This window comes from Schistocerca serialis, chromosome 5 (genome assembly GCF_023864345.2).
Source record: "Schistocerca serialis cubense isolate TAMUIC-IGC-003099 chromosome 5, iqSchSeri2.2, whole genome shotgun sequence".
Lineage (NCBI taxonomy): Eukaryota > Metazoa > Arthropoda > Insecta > Orthoptera > Acrididae > Schistocerca > Schistocerca serialis.
In genome coordinates, this window is record NC_064642.1 from 712,803,503 (window position 1) to 712,818,109 (window position 14,607).

At 41.6% G+C, this 14,607-nt stretch overlaps 1 long non-coding RNA gene across 1 annotated transcript in view; it reads left to right on the forward strand.

Moving 5' to 3' along the window:
* The first annotated feature begins 12,794 nt into the window (after positions 1-12,794).
* LOC126480944 (uncharacterized) overlaps positions 12,795-14,607 on the forward strand; it is a 179,314-nt gene continuing 177,501 nt past the window's right edge. Inside the window, exon 1 of the long non-coding RNA XR_007587484.1 lies at positions 12,795-12,858. This is a non-coding gene — a long non-coding RNA (uncharacterized LOC126480944). The remainder of the gene's footprint in view (positions 12,859-14,607) is intronic.

Genomic DNA, 14,607 nt, shown 5'->3' on the forward strand with positions numbered 1-14,607 from the left:
CTATGGTCCAAATAACTTAATCGAGGTACAACTCCTAAAGAATCTTATATACTTCGCTAACGTCAACTCAATTTTGATTTCAGACGTGCCGGGTGACCTGTGACATACCGCGTGTGGTGGTCCACATCGAAATTTTGTTTCGTTCCGACGGCACTTCCGCCTTTGCTCTTCGACATTTCCTTTCGACAAAATTCCAGTTTGTAGAGGAAATATCAATAAACATTTTGACCAAATTTGATACTGACATCTATAACACATCCCGAGAAAAAAATTCTCAAAGAACATGTTTTTTTCGGGCCAAAGATAGTAAACCTCCCTTTAAGGGCTCTGCAGCCCCCTATGCTTCCAAATTACGTCTTCAAGGTTTCCGAAATCGTTGGCGCACTAAATCTGTTTTTCTTGGTGTGAATTTGTTTTTATTTGCAAGACCAGCACAGATACGAAATCAATGTCTATGTCTTTTAAGAAAAGCAACAAACCATTAGATTCTGACGATCCTGGTATTGTCCGTAGTTTACTATTGGTACTAGGCAACTTGAGGCCTCAAGCGCAAACACAGTCGTAATTACGCGATTCAGTATTGTGTTTCCGAAACCGATAGGACGCAGAGTGGCGTGCCGGACTGCGGAACGAAAGTAATGAACTTTTCTTGCCTTCTCTTTCTCTTCTTTCTCATCTCTCTACATTATCTTTTCTGACTTTTTATTCTTTTGCTGTCCATTCCGTCTGTCTTTTGTAAGTGGTAATTGCTTAACTGGTTCACTAAATGCACGAAGCTAAGACGTTTTAAGTTACGTGCCGTAATAAGAGTTATAGTGAATGATGAAGGAGAATTGATCTGTTGCACACCTGTAAGTTGATGAGGGAGGATATGATGACTCCCGGCTGTTATCCCCAAGAGGCAGCGACGTTTTGTTGATACGAAGACATAGATGGGGGTGCTTCATTGAGGTTATCCGTGAGCAGGCAAGAAGTCCTGTGGTTCATGTGGTTGGAGATAATTTTGTGCAGGAATGAGTTCTTGTGTCACTCGTTTTAAGTGATGTTGTTTCTGCTGCACAAATAATGCTTTGTTGTGGAAGCTGAGGAGGATACAATGAATGCTAATTATGTTGCTAATTGTGTGAGAGAAGATGATTCAGTGATGTTAAATGGAGTATTTTACGCTGTCTCCGCCAGAGCTCAGAGCGGAACCGTTACCCATTATTCATTCTACCTTGCAGTGAATTTTCAGTTCAAACTATGTTTTTTTTAGTCGTTTAAATTGCAGGATATGTTACCAGTGAACGCTTACTATAAGCACAGCCCACATGGTGCAAACACGTGGACTGACACAGTGTACTGACATCTTGCGATGAGCCAGCCACGTCCCCACACGCTACCACTTCCCTCCTTCTTCGTTTCGTCTGCCATAATCGTGTCTAACTTTTACATGTTTATGTGATTTATAATTCATTTATTGCATAGGTTTTGAGTGACAGTGTACTGAGAGTGTTATGCAGATCACAAATATTAAGTGACTGCAAGTAACAGTTGAATATTTTTGTGGAAAGGATGGCCCAGGTATTATGAGGAAAGTTTACGTATTTCGAAGATTTTGAGGTGTCCAAAAGCAGCCTCTCTCATCTACAGGCTATATCTTTGTCATGTGATGAATTAAGCTATCTGCGTTGTTCAGCTTTGTCATAGAATTTTGCTGTTGTATTGTATTTCACTTGTAGGTCTCTTTTATTGACGAGATTTTTGTTTTGTCTTTTGAAAGAATGTAAAAGTTTACCTTGCTAAAGTGTTTCTAGAATGCTACTTTTTACAAGCCTAAATCGTTGATGTTTCGTTTTGTTGTCAAACCTAGAATGTGCAGCTCTCTTTGCGGTGTCTATGCTATTCTTTTTTTTTATTTTTCAAAGGACGATTACATTTCGAATCTTCATTTGATTTTCATAACTGACATTCCACTGCTCTTCATGTCCACGCCCGGTAGCTGAGCCGTCAGCGCGATAGAATGTCATTGTTAAAGGCCCGGGTTTGATTCCCGGCTGGGTCGGAGATTTTCTCCGCTCAGAGACTGGGTGTTGTGTTGTCCCAATCATCATAATTTGATCCCCATCGACGTGTAAGTCTTCGAAGTGGCGTCAAATCGAAAGACTTGCACCCGGCGAACGGTCTACCCGACGAGAGGCCCTAGTCACACGACATCTACATCTTTATTTCTCTTCATACGAGCTAATTCCACTGACCGTTGAGAAGCATTTATTTCCCTGTTTTCTTTCAAGCTGTCACTAGGAGTTAAAGATGATTTCACGTTTTTAGTTCTCGTATCCGCCGAATTAACCCTTTCCCTTCAGCCTCTCTTGACAAAGCTTTCTTGTACTGTGTCCCGTGAAATTAACATTTACTTTCTTCTTACCTACTTTTTTTACACGGAATCGTATATTAAGTCCTGCAGTACTCTATCACACGCTCCGACCGTTACGTATCGGAATTTTAGTTGTCTTGAGGCGACTTTGTTGTAGTTTTTATGCAGACAACTAACTCCTAAAACGATTGGCCAGCGTTTCTGAATATTGTGTTTGCTAAAAACCGACAAAGAGATGCAGTCTGTCATCCTATATCTGTTTCTGAATTAATGCGTGTTGTACTAACGATCTGAACTGAACCTTCTTAAACGTTGTTTACTGGGCTGCCATGCATTTCGCTTTGTCCTACAAAAGTTAAGATCCTCTCATGTACAGATTTGGTGTCTCCCTGTGCTTCGTATCTAACCTGCTGTCAGATAGCATTGACACACTCTGTTTCTGCGCGTTCTTAGTGTTTTACCGTCAGCACACGCCACCAGCTGTGCTTCAAAAATGATTTCTTCAAGATCGCCTTAGTAAACATACGTGTCCTGTGCCGAGTGCTTCAAGTGCTACCTCCCCCTCACCCCTTCCACCGACCTTGCGCCTACCTCTCCGCTCTTCCCCTCCCGCAAGACGTGCGTTACGCCTCAGATAGTGCCCCCCCCCCCCCCCTCCTCCATCACCCTACTGGATAGAAGCGCCATTAAAGTTTGTCGAGGTCATACACGCATATCTCTCTTTCCCCGCCGGACAAACCACGTCAGTCGGAAGTTTGTTTACAAACAGTGCATGCGCTTCTGACGCGCAGAATCACATTCTAGTTGCGATTCTTCTCGATTTTTATGAACTGATTATAAACTCACTGCATTCTTTCCCATCTTTTATGTGAAGTTTTATGAACAGGACGAGGATATTGTTAGCTGTTTTGTCACTGTGGACACACATTTTAATTATCTTTTGTAGGGTTTTGCCTTGTGTTTCTTCATGCCTATCACTTTGTTTTACAAGCTTATGTTATACCAATGAAGATACTCTGATAATCTGAAAACTGTCAACTCTAAGAACAATAGACAGCACATAATTTTTCTGGAACTTTGTCGTTTTAGAGGAAAAAATAAAGTTGTAAGCAATCCTTATTTTCAATTGACATTCCAACAAGTGCTGTTTCTGGTCTTGGACTTATGAATTTCCAGTTGCAATTTTAGTTATAGTGGACAGTTTGTTAATAGTTATTGTGACATTTTTGCAGAGCATTGTGGTTGAGTGACGCTATTGGGAAAAACATTAAATCTGTATGTTATTCAGAGCACTAGATCCTGTACTTTCTTGGCGTATTTTCGTATTTTATCTTCGTAGATAATGGTAATTCGTAATTTTTCGTGTGTTTCCTGCAAAAGACGCTTTGAGTGGTACCATATTTTTGATAAGTTAATGAGCAAAATTTTTGCGTACCAGAATGGATGTTAACGATTTACCACAACTCTCAAGCACTTTTGCCTTATATTCTTTTTATAAATGTGATGTGATGATGTGGCACATGTTGATGATTTTATTTTGTGGTTCTAGGAATTAGATAAGCATTGAAAGTAGTATGTGGTTTCTACAATCACTACGCTTAAATCGAAACTGTATTATGACAAGGAAGCACTTCGGTAGGTGTATTCAACCCACAAATATTTGAAGTCACACCATTTACTCATTTGGCAATTGGACAATATTGTGCTGGATCTTGAGCACTAACGCACGAGAAATATCGATTATAGCTGTCCAATTCCGATTGAAACTACTGAGTAATTTTGACCTGGGTGTAATATTTCACAGTCTCTCTCTCTCTCTGTGTCATTCGCTCTTACTGTACTGTGTCCTCCTAAGTATGCCATAGTGTGCAATGTTTTGAAGGACTGTTACTCTACGAGGTGATACAAGGTATTTTAAATTGTGTAGGTAGAATTTAATATTAGGAATTTATGGGTTTTCTATCCCCTTATTTCATCTATAATTCCAGTGTTTTGTCGGTATAAGAAAAGGCTTTGCACTCTGTATTTTAACGTGGGTTAGTAAGATAAGGTTTGGGTTATCTGCTTTACGGTACACCATCTATTCAACTTGCTAACTGCAGTCTACATTTTACTGAAACTGTCTTAATATGTTGTAGCCGGTGGAACTTCGTTTAACCTTTACCTGTAACTAGTACACGGATGCTGTACTAAGGTTTTACGTTTGTTAGCACTCTTTTAAATGTACTTAATACAGTTCTTACCCAAGTCAGGTGTTAACAATTGTCACGAGTTGATTTATTATTTTTTTTTTACCTAAATACTTTGATTGCCACAGAATTAAGTATTCTGTCGTTTTGTTGATGCATTTTAGGTTTTGGCATTAGTTTCACTATGTAGCAACGAGATTAATACTTGCCAGACAATACAAACAGCTACACATTGCTAGGGAAGCCTGTAAACCATTAAAAGATCAGTGCTGATTCAGTTCGGCCAGCATCTACTTTCTATGACAATGAGTTTAGTACTGCAACAGCAGATTAATAACGGAATTTTTCCCCCTCAAGACAAACAATAATAGGTCAGTCCTCTTTTTTGAAGCTCCTTGGCACGATTTTAAATTTATTTATTTTAAGATTTTGATTATACGGACAGTTATGATTTCAGTTACTACAGGCGATATTGTATTTCTGCACAAATTTTGAACATTTAATATTTTACCATTTTCTTAACTCGTGAAATTTGATAAAATTCACTAAAAGTAAGTCCCTTCTTACTTACTCTAAATGAAAACAATTACAACAGATCCCTCCCATAGGTTTAAGGCCCCTACTACGGCAAACCGTCTTTCCGTGGAGCGACTGACATTCTTTTGTAAGCAATGTGAGTCACCACTCCTCTGGAAGGGGAAGGAATGTACAGGGTGACAGCTAGTCGAGGAATATTTTAGGAAATTGGTTTAAAAAATGTATGTCAAAGGACCAGTCAAATCTTTACAAGTTTTCTCCCAGAGCGACTTCCGCTGTGAGTACGTGACATATGTTACCTGCGTTTCAGAACGGAGCCAGTTCTGTCCAGTTAAGGCTACTGACAAAGGGACGCCCTCAGCCCTATGCTGGAATGGCCAGCGGATTCACGCCATCGGCTTTAGCGTGGGATACAGGTCACGTGTGTGGATTCTGGAGGATTCTACAGTGCGGAACACAGTTGCTTCGCTCTATTGTGATCCAAACCTCGAGCAGAGCGGATGTCTTCCTTAGGAGGCACAGCCTGTACATTGTCGTCGTAAGCTGGACGCAACAACCTTCTTCCCCCTTTCCTGCCCATGTACAGTTACGAAAATGGTTCAAATGGCTCTAAGCACTATGGGACTTAACGTCTGAGGTCATCAGTCCCCTAGACATAGAACTACTTAAACCTAACTAAGGACATCACACACATCCATGCCCGAGGCAGGATTCGAAGCTGCGGCCGTAGCAGCAGCGCGGTTCCGGACTGGAGCACCTAGAACCGCTCGGCCACAACGGTCGGCCTGTACAGCTTCGAACGATAAAGAGAAATTAGGTGGAGTGTGATACCACGAGAGTAGGAAGTAATAAACTATCTGTATGCTGAACCTGTGAATACACCTTTGTAAAAGAGGAAGTCTACTTTTAATATGGTTAAATTTATAGCAAACAGAAGTGGCTGCTGATTTCATCTCTGAGTTATCTACACTTATGATTTTCCTCTCATGACTCAGACCTATATATTTTGTGCATCTTGTAGTTCCCTTATTCATCGATGATCATAACATTATGAGCTACCTATAGCTTTTACCTTGTCATGTATGTAGTGGACAATATACCATTTATGATATATTAATTCATCTTATTACCATTCTACTGACGTATCGTACACACATTTCATCGGTCCATTACATACTAACTCAGACTATCCCCACTTTTCATTTAATATTTATTTGTTTCCTTGCATTTGATACTACGTTACATCATTGCTAGGCTAAGTATTTTACCGATTTTTCTCTCTCTGCATCTTTAATTTCCTGTCTAAGAGCCTTGCATTTTGTTAGAAGATTCACTTTTCTTATTAGCTAATTCCCAGCGAACTGGGAGTGGAAACACTGTGGGAGGTCCAATAGAGAATATTTGGATTAACAATATGTATTCTCACTCAATATTCGCGCAGCCCCCCCATCGGAGGGTGGAACCCTCCTTCGTGCGTGGGTGTATGTCTTGCTCTTAGCATAAGCTAGTTTAAGTTAGATTAAGTAGTGTGTAAGTCTAGGGACCGATGACCTTAGCAGTTTGGTCCCATAGTCCTTACCACAAATTTCCAATTTTCCACACCTCAATAAGTTTTTCTTGCGTTCCCTTTATTTTCACAAAAAGACTAGTGAAAATTTTTGTCCAGATTGAAAGTTCAGCGCATAAGACAAATTTCTGGCAAGCTGCAGGTGCACCACAAATGAACAATCTGAAATACTGCAAGTTCGTTAGCAAAGCCCAAGTCGGTCGTCTCGCTATCAAAGGACCAGACTAAATACGACACTACAGTGTTGTCACAGTCCAGGTAGCTTTATCCCACTTCGGAGATCACCAGATTACGCAACACGATGTGACGTGGTGGAGGAGGGCGTGTCTCTGGCCCACTGCAGTGGGCTGCACATATGTGGGCCACCAGCTGTGGGAGCCAGTATATAGTCTAGCTAGCTGAATCGCTGGCTACAGCACTGGTATATCTTTCCAAGTCCCTATATAACAATGCACGATCCTTCAAATACCACTTACGCGTCCTTCTCCTTTCCCAATAAAGCTTTTTCAAGGACAATGTTCACAATAAATGGTTTTAAATAATTACAACGTTCTATATGTTTGTTCTCTCACTTATTTACCTCATCCATAACTTTTGGCAGTTCTGCTATCTATCACAATCCACAAATAACGTAAGATTTTCATCTCGTGTTAAATATTCTAATATAGTCTCTCAGCTTCTAACTTGGCCGCATAAAATTGTATACTGATGGGTAGCCCGTCTTGTAATAATTCTGGGAAGAATAACTTACTCATTGCGTTGCTCTAGGAAATTCAGTATGCTAACCGTCTTCCTATTCAAACTTGTTTCAACAAGCGTTACGGGTTTCTTTGACAAGGTTGCTATTCCTGTGAAATCTCATGAAGAGTTGTCTTCGTTTGATTTAGTTTCATTTTAGCAGTAAGGATAATTTAGACTTTCTATTTCACATTTTCTCAACACAAATAGTAGACGAAATTCGAAATCTTAAATGAGGCTTACCTACGCACATCAACATATCTTATCTGAACAAGTCTTCTTCACTGAGAGGATAACACAAATAGATTCTAAAATTCGAGGACCTCACAAACGAATACATATAAAATAGAACGAATAAATATGAGAGAATAAATCAGAGAGAAATAAAAACTAAATCACAAAATTAAAGAACATTCAAATCAGAACTCCTTGAAAGAAAGAGGTACAGCATGTGACAGAAACAGTAAAACATAGAGTAATACAACAAAAATTTCTGCTAAACAAAAATACCACAAGAGTTGGAAGCTATGGTACTCACACTCTGTGTTGTGCAGAGGTATGGTAGTTCGCAGTGTAAGGAGAATGTTTGGTAAACAATGGGGAAATTCTTTAGCATAGACGATTATGAATTCTTTATAGCAAAAACTTAAAGCATTTACAGGTCCACTGACAATCGCAGAAAATCTGCAACATTTCAGTTAAATAGGAGGGCTGTTCGGAAAATAACACCGAAGAGCAAGTAGTCCCGCAACAACAGGGAGAGATCGAATAATGCTTGACAATTTAAGCGACATTTAGCTGAAGCCACATAGGTCACTCGACGGAAGCATTTGCTTCAAAATGTTTCTCACCATATTCATTCCTCTACTGTGTTTCATTCGCAGTACGGTGAACGAAGGGCAGCCACAGCTAGCGCTGCACGGGTATATGCCGTCCGTTTCCATACAGCACGAGCCTTCAGACCACAACTTGTTCGCGCGTGGCTCCTCAGCTGCAGCATCCACGGTGCGCCTCCATCAAAGGTACCTCGAGTTGGCAGACGACAAAACGTCACGGCCTTCAAATACAAGGAACATACAAGTGTTTCTCGGAACCACCATTTAATTCACGGCAGGTGATTAAGGGTAGATGCCGCTGTGAGGAACTTGCACTGACATAGAGCGAGATCGCGGACCCAGCGCTCTAAACTCTAACAGGTGGTGGGACCTGCTGTGCCCTGTAGCGGAATTTCAAAGCACTCTTTGCTCGATAACGAGGTTCAGAAATAGTATCCAGAGAAGGATTCCATCTATATTCGTTCCATAAGCCGACATAGGGCTTAGTCTAACCTTTTCACTTTGTAAATTAAATAACGAAGGCATATCTTATTAAAAATCTACATCTTTTTTATAATCTGTGAATCAGTGAAAGCAGGTGTACGTCATCAGTAATCTCCACTACATTTACACCGTCGGCCCAATAAGCTGAGAGACCGATTTTATTCCTGGCAGCTTGAGCAAAGAACTGTAAACAGTAGACGGACATTCGATCAGTCAGATGTGAGCGGGCAGTGCAAAGCAGTGGATGTGTGAATGTGAGACAGCTTTGTTGTGTCAAGTCGCAGTGAAGCAACACCTCTACTTAGAACGCTCAAGGCATTCTCCAGAATGTTTTGAAGAAGAAAGTGTGTGCGAACTTTGTTCTGCATATGTAGTTCCCGAAAACACACTTCAGTGTCTGAAAGTCTGTCGCGAACTGACTGAAATTGAAAAGGCATGCTATTCTTTTCAGGAAAAAATGATCACGGGTGTTATCAACGTGAACCCTCCACAAAATGAAAAATTGCAGAAATTCATATAACGGCTAAACACTTTACCGACAACACTGGCGACATTCAAGCTGACGTGACGTTAGAGTAAAAAACACCCCAAAGAAAGGCGCTTGAGGCACTACAACATGGTTGTATGAACGTTCTGTGCATTGTGCACAAGTGGAGGAAGACTATGTGGACCGCCCGTAATTTTTTTATGCACACTCAAAATTTTTTGGACTGAAAGTGGATTTACAGTAAGCCGAGATCTACATCTTTACTCTCAGGCACGTCCGACGGAACAGACATCACTCAAACTTACATATTTCCGTAAGCTCACGAAGCCTCTTTGACGTTTGTTGCAGTGTGGATGCACTAATATCGTTCGAACTCCTTCGGAAATCAGTGATTTGCGAGTAGGGAATTTATAGACGACTGACGGTACTTCGCAGTGTGGGATCAGATGTCCGGCTGGTCACCGGCACAGTAGCTCAGTGTGTTTGGTCAGAAGGCTGACTGCCCTCTGTAAAAAAAAAAAAAAAAAAAAAAAAAAAAGTCGCAGAGTGTTCAACGATTAGACCGAACAGGTGTCATGTGACATCCTCTCACCAAATACCGAGAACAATAAAGATAAAAATGAAGGAGTGGGGGTGGGGAAGTGGCCGTTTGGGCAACGGTAGTAGAGACGCGGAGCATCCGGGTTCGAGTCACATTCCGTCACAAATTTTCAACTTTCGCCATTGCATTACCACAGTGTCCTGTGCGGCTGATACTCACAGCTTTCTCACCCATCCTTTCCTTTCTTTCCCCACCCAGTATTTCATATGTGACACATATGTAGGAGTATCTCAAGGAAATCCCTTGTCTGAGTTGTAGGTAGTTCCCACAATGAACCACAAAACGCTTCACTATTTACAGCAAAACGTCGGTAATTCGAGGTAATTGGGGCCGAGTAATGCTCTAATCTAGGCCGGTCGGGGTGACCGAACGATTCTAGGCGCTATAGTCTGGAACCGCGCGACCACTACGGTCGCAGGTTCGAATCCTGTTTCGGGCATGGATGTGTGTGATGTCTGTAGTTTAGTTAGGTTTAAGTAGTTCTAAGTTCTGGGGGACTGATGACCTCAGCAGTTAAGTCCCATAGTGCTCAGAGCCATTTGCTCTAATCTAGGAAAATACGAAGAGTGACTATTTTAGAGACGTTTTATTTAGAAATAGATTCAGAAGGTGATGTTCACAGTATTATTACAGTAAACAAAACTATTTCATCAGTTAAAGTATTACCCGCAGTCACTTTTTTACTTTTGTGCAAAAATGATGAGGCCGACATCTGTACACTTTTAGTGCTCTTGGTTTGGCAGATCTACTAATTAACAAAAGTGGCAACTTATGATCTACAAAGGTATTCCTGCAACCAATGATCGTTACTCTACCTTCTGATTTCTTATAATCTGGAGCGGAAGCTCTACTTACAGCTGCTAGCGCTTTAGTCATAAGCGTTCTGTAACAGTGTTCTGTCTCATCAGAATTACAAACTTGACCCATTTCCCAAAATTTTTTTTCTACTTTTTCTTGGAGCATTGTGACATATCCACTGTCAGAGGGTAACTTTTTAGCGTAGATTCCAATCTGGCGCACTCCATACCATCTCTTTCCTTTATCCTGCCATCCAGAACTATCAAAAAAACTTTCTTCTCTTTCTTCTAATTCGTTTCGAAATAAAAAGTAATTATATTCATGATATTCTGTTTGTAAAGTATTAGGTATCCATTATTGGCCTCTGATTAAACGGGCCCGCACATTTCTGGGACTCGAATAAACACTGTTTTACTGTACTTCGCACAGATAACCGAATTCATTGAAAGCACTACACAACAGTACTTTGGGAAAAACTTTCTATGATGATTACCTTATAAATACTTCTTTATTTCCGACAATCTGATTCTACAGATTTTGCTATCATCTTCTATTTTTCAAAAATTTGTGTTACAAAACGTGTTCGTCGTGAGTTCTGTAACAAAAATTTCTGAAGACGAGAAGACTTCAGCAAAATCTGTGGAAACCGGCTGTCGAAAATAAAGAAATATTTATGCGATCTTTACTATAGAATGCCTTTTGCCAAGTAAAACAGATCGCTCCTCCTCGTTTCTCGACATGAGAAAATTCAAACAACAGTCTGTGAGTAATGGTCATTACAATGCGCTATCGGCTATACAGTGTCATTGTTATTACTCGTTTTAACAGTGCATCTTTCATTGGGCCAAACAGATGGAAGTGGGGAAGTGCAAGATCCTGGCTGCAAGGTGGATAACGAAGAACAGTGGAATGAAATTTTGTGAGCTCCTCCCGGGTGCGCCGAGTTGTGTGAGGCCTTGCGCTGTACTGCAGAAGAACTTCGTTTGCATTTTTGTGGCGACGAACGCGCTGAATTCGTTTCTTCACTTTCATGAAGGTAGTACAGTACACTTTCGAGCTGATCGATGCACCATGAAGGTGCGTGTAACAGAAAACCCCGTTCAGAGTCCCAGAAGACCGTCGCTCTAACTTTACCAGCTGAGGCTGCAGCTTTGGACCTTTCCTTCGGGAGAGAGATATTGTAGCGCCACCCCCATGGATTGCCGTTTTGTTTCCGGTTCGAAGTCATGTTTCATCACGTGTGATGATGTTCAACAACAATTGTACCCTTCAGCCTCGGCAGGCGCAGTTAATTACGTACAGATGCTTCTTCGATGCTATTTAAGGTCTTCTGTTAGGCGACGGGGAACCCAGTGGACACACACCTTTGAGTATCAAAAGTGTGTCAGCACTACCGAGAGAGAAGTCCAGTTGTGCAGCGAAACGTTTGGTTGTGATCCGTCGATCACCTTGAATGAGAGTTTTCGCACATTCCAACACTGCAGGAGTCACAAAAATGTGAAGCCGGCCGTCAAATAGGAGATAGAACATCTCTACGCAATCTTGTTGCAATGGTGACAGACGACTCACCGTGCTTTTGTTCACTGCCAGGTCTCCGTAGACATTCCGCAAGTGCCATTGAATATTTTTGATGCTTTGGTTTTGTGCCAAAACAAAGTCAGTTATAGCTTGCAACTTGGAATGCACCTGTGTTACAGACGCCATTTTGAAGACTACGTACGGCATCGGCACATATGGGAACTTCATGAAACTATAGGGGCTAAAGCTTGAGTATTCCAACATGTTCCACAACAAATTCTGCATTTTAAAACCGAAACTAGTGGAGAAAAAAATGTGTTGCATTACTTACTGAACTCTCGTTGTATATGTAGGTAGAAATTTGGGCTGAAATATAATTTAGACATAGACTTTGGCACCTATATTTAGTTTCGTGTTTACATGATCGCCGGTGGAGCTCTTGCTGGTGTAGCTAGCTCGAACGGTTGGTCGTTCATTACCCTAAAGACATCCGACTGGGTTTTGATCCCGCGACCTTACCGTTCCGTGCATGTAATTTACGTCTGGATCACCAAACGCGATGACACAGGTGAAATGTATGGATATCTCGCAGGCCGCACAGTGTCGCAAACAGGAAGGCTGGGGAGCCGTGGGCGGCGCCCCTGGCCGCGGTCCAGGCAGCGCCACGGCGCCGCCAGTGAGTGGCCGCCCTCCGCGCGCGCTGCCGCGACGCCGCCGCCCGCAGCCATGTACGAAGACGACTTCGAAGGTAGACAGCGCCGCCGCCGCCTCACCTGCTGCAGTGTCAGCACGGCTGCTGGCTGCGCCCCTTAACTGTCGCAGCGTAGGCATCCCTGCCTCACATTCGCGAACTCAACCTGCGCCAACAGCGGACTGCGGCTATCGAAATGTGCAAACCAACTACATGTAGGACACAGTGATCGTGACCTCCTTGTTGTGTTTTACAGTAGGGGACCGGTTTGCTGCAGCTCTCCAGTCTAGCCTCTTCATCTCTACGTAACTTACGTAACTACTGCAACTACGTCCATTTGAACCTACTTACTACATTCAAGCCTTCGTCTCGCTCTAAAGTTTTTATCCCCACTCCCAACCCCCCTCACCTCACACACACACACTTCCCTCCATTACCAAACTGATGATACCACGATACTTCAGAATGTCTCATCAACTGATCCGTTCTTTTAATAATTATGCCATAAATTTCTTTTTCCCATTATTCTCTACACTCGTTATTTACTTGACCTACCATCTAATTTTCACCATTCTTCTGTAGCATATGTTTCAAAAGCTTCAGTTTTCTTCTTTTTTGATTTCGGTGCAAGGCTTTACTCCATACTAACACCTTCTTCAGAAAAGAGTTCCTAACACTTAAATCTACATTCGATAACAGGTCTCTCTTTTTCAGTAACGCGTTTCTACCTATTGCCAGTTTGTATTTTATATCTTCTCTACTTCAGCCGTCTTCAGTTACTTTGCTGCAAAAATCATTTACTACTTTCAGCGTTTATTTCCTAATCTATACTCTCAGTGTCGCCTGGTTTAATTCGACTACAGACCATTACCCTTATTGAAGTTAAAATCTTCTGGGTTATTAGGCCGCGTCATGTTTCTTCTAAAATGTTCAACTTTTTGACCCCTCTGCTGGGATCTTCCTCAGCATCTTTTGGTGTCCACTACTGCTAGAACTCTGTCAGAGACGAGTGTCGCGTCCACTTACAAAGGCGTTCGTGCTGGAGAAGTGATAGTATTGGTTAAAATACATGTGGTTACCATTGGTGGGCCATAGTCATAGGCTTCAATGACAACGGCCACGAAAACCTGCAGATTTACGTTACCCTTATGTTACTTTTGTCGATGTCCATCCCATAACCTCATTTCAAGACAATGTATTTTCCTTTCAGCGGCTTCCGCAAGTCCAATGCTGCCTCTGACAGAACTACAATATCATCGGGAATCAATGAATTATTATTACTTTTTGATGAACTTAATTCCCTTTCAAAATTTCTACTTGCTTTCCTATATTGCCATTCAACGTACAGATTGATTAACTCCGGGAAGAGGTTATGACCCTCCCTTATTCACTTCTCAACCACTGTTTCCCTCTCATGCTTTTCGACCCTAGTAAGTGCAATTTGTTCCCTGTACAAGCGGTAGCTAACTCTTTTCTCCCTATATTTTACCCTGTAACCTTCAGAAATTTAAAGAGTGTATTCCAGTCAACACCGTCAAAAGTTTCTCTAAGTCTACAAATGCTATTAACGCAGGGTTGCCTTTCTACACTCTATCTTCTATGATACGTCGCACGACCAATATGGCTTCATGTGTTCCTCAAACTGATCTTCCCTGAGATCGGATACTACCAGTATTTTTCAACCATTACTTATTACCCACGACACGTCTCAATAATTACAAGCGTCTCCAACCACTGTTTTATTTACGAGATGCGTTTAATTGTTTGTGTTTAAGAGTGGTTGTTGTGAAGTGCGTTCTCAAGGGA